We start from the raw sequence: 3038 nt of genomic DNA on the forward strand, positions 1-3038 counted from the left end.
AGAAAGAAAGAAAGAAAGAAAGAGAGAAAAAGAAATACATCCTTACCATCCGGCTGAAAGATTCCCTCTGGAGGGCTCCCAACTCCATTTGCAAATGGAAGCAGGCTTTTCTTAAAAAGCCCATTTCATATTTAAGTCCCTGGTTTCACAGATGACACTCATGGCATTTATTAACATACAAGATTGTCTTTAAACAAAATTTCAAAATAAGCCAAGGGCAGACCAGCTCTACTTTCTTCCTCTTTCACTTGTGCTTGGTTTCTGGGTGTCTTTGGACAAGTTTCCCAACCTTACTATTGGGAAGAGGTCCCTGCCCTGCCCTTACAAGGTTATTTGGGACCAAACAAGAAGTTTGTGTAAACAAAACCCAGAAACTGTGGACATAACCAAGGTAAAGCATCGACAGCAGACCGTCAGTGCTCAAAGGCAGTGGTGCCCAACTCCATCTGTGCATTACAATAAGAGGGGTGCCCGGGGCGTTTGTCAGAATGAAAGGTCCCCTGGCCCTGTCTCCAGAAATGATTTATCCAGCTGGTTGGACTGAAGGCCCTGGTGTCTGTTCCATTCCTTCTGTAGGAATGTCTCACGTTCTTCCAGGTTTAGGAAGACCACCTTGAGGATCACACATCTACTCCTTCGTGTGAACTTGGGTCAATGAGCTACCACACCAAAGAGCATTTACACTTTAAGTTCCTACCTCTATGTGGGAAATAAAAGCTTTGCACCCATGAACATGTTAAGAGCAAGTGAGAAACTATTTTTCAGGTAGAGAGTCTTTGACAGTTCCCTGAAGTTAACCCACCTGGGACCTTTGATGAAAGAATAAAAGGAAGGTCTATGTTGGTCATATGGATGTTTATAGTGAAGGAGTGAATAAGGGACTTGGTGGGTGTGAAAGCAATGTAGACATACAGCAGTCAGAGGGGGAGGGAATTCTAGATTGTTTGAAGGAGTGAGAAAAAGGCTAAATAGCTAGATTTCAAAGCAACCCTATTTGGAGAAGATTTTGTATTTTTTGGATATAATTATTGTTCCTTGTAAATCTCGGTGGTTTATAAGACATTACTGGTCTCCATGTCTCTGGTGCACTTATGTGCATTACATCTGAAAAAATCCAGTTGGGTGAGTGCCGGAGCATTCGATATACACCAAACTTGAAAGCTGTTTTCTAAGCCTGTCTTTACACCAGGAAGTTGAATTTCCCCGGAATCATACTGGCTCATGTTTCAATAGAAACTCAGAGCTCACAAAATGTGGGTTACGGGTTGTATTTTTCTACCCCGGCTAACCGATTCTTGCCTTTTTGTTTGTTCATTTGTTTTTTGCTTCTGCTTTAAGTGTGTGTATACTGCTATAAATTCAGGTGGCAGGTCTCCTAGGTCGAGATAAAAAGATGTTTCACCTCCCTGAGGACTCTGAGGGCTTTGTTCTAGTTTTCTTTCATGGGATTTAAAGGCATAATGGTTATGCTGCTGTAAGCTGAGCAGTTTCTAAAGTCACAGAAGCAAGTCGCGACCAGGCATCTGCCTGAAATAGGCACTTATGCACCAGTCAACAGCTGGGAGTCAGCAGAGAGAAAGACCCAGGCTCTGTCTCTGGGAATATAGAAGTCTGCAAAAAAAAAAAAAAAAAGTTGACCTGCCATCTCCCTTTTAGGGTTGTAGCAACAAAATGAGCTAGCTGGATGTTCTAATTACAACAAGGCACCATGATCGAAGTCCCCAAAAGGCGCATGGATAGAATTCGGGAGGTTCCTGGGGAAAAGTCATATTTTTATATTCATGAAAGTCAAATTTGGCAATTCTTCCAGGGATGAATGTAAGGAACAAACTATTCCAGTAATTGTAGCCGGGGCTTTATCCCCAGTAAAAATCAGAGACATTTTTTATCCACTTCCAGAAGTGAGTTATCATAAAGTGTCATTTCCGTTCATCACTACTTGGAAATTTCAATGGTTATCAGACCTGCCTCTGGAGTTTATGTAATCAGTTCATAAAGAAATACATATCTTGTTCCTTCATTTCTTCTTGTATATCTTCTTAATCACACATTTCTTCTTATTGTCTGCTAATTGCATTTCAGTATAATTGGCTTCCTTTGAGATCCTAAGCATTTTATCTTAGGCATTGAAAGCATTCAGAGAGTGCTCACCAAGCTAGCAAAGGGATCCATAGCTCAGAAAAGGTCAAGAAGGCTTGAACTAGAATTTGTTTCTCAGTGGTATTTTAAATGAAACCGATATGTGTATCTTAAGAGGGGTACCACTTACACCGGTATATTGATTTGTCAAAATTGTTAATGAAAACAATCTAAATGTCCGCACACCAAGACATGGATAGACAAACTGTGTTATATCCGTACAAAGGAATACACCTCAGTAATGAAAAGGTCCAGCTATTAATACATGCAACCACATAGATGAATCTCAAATGCATTACAAAAAATGGAGGAAGCTAGACTCAAAAGCTCCATAACATATCATTCCATTTATCTGACACTCTTTCCAAGCCAAAACCATACAGACAGAAAACAAATCAGTGTTGGCTGGGGGCAGGGAGTGGGGGTGTTCCTGGCATAGGAGCAAAGGGATTTCTGGAGATGGAATTTTTGTATTTTGATGTATGTAGATTTACCTTAAAATGCTATAAACACAACCCATTTGCTAGTTGCCTAATATCCCCTATCTTTCAGCTCTCCCTAAAGATGCAAGCGGCTGGCAGCCCCATCCTGAGCATGGAGGGCACCCATGCATCTCTCCCATTTCTCCCACTGTGGCTGGCTCCCCAGGTCCTCTCTGGCCCCCAGCTCCTATGTCTGCCCTGCCCCCAGCCTGTCTCCACCGCTGCATCTCCTCTCCTCATCTCTGCCTCTTTTCCTTCATTTTCCAAACACACCACCGCACAGAAGGTAATTGGCATAGTTAGGACGTAATTATAGCCCAAACTTGTGCACTTTTAAAAGTGAAGGTGATTATGCTTGGGCTACGGGTGTAAACCACAAGACTGACCCAGCAAACGAGGACCCACAGCTTCATGGCA

Source organism: Callorhinus ursinus, unplaced genomic scaffold, assembly GCF_003265705.2.
Source record: "Callorhinus ursinus isolate GAN/ISIS: 27379988/994484 unplaced genomic scaffold, GSC_fseal_2.0 scaffold1, whole genome shotgun sequence".
In the NCBI taxonomy this organism is placed as follows: domain Eukaryota; kingdom Metazoa; phylum Chordata; class Mammalia; order Carnivora; family Otariidae; genus Callorhinus; species Callorhinus ursinus.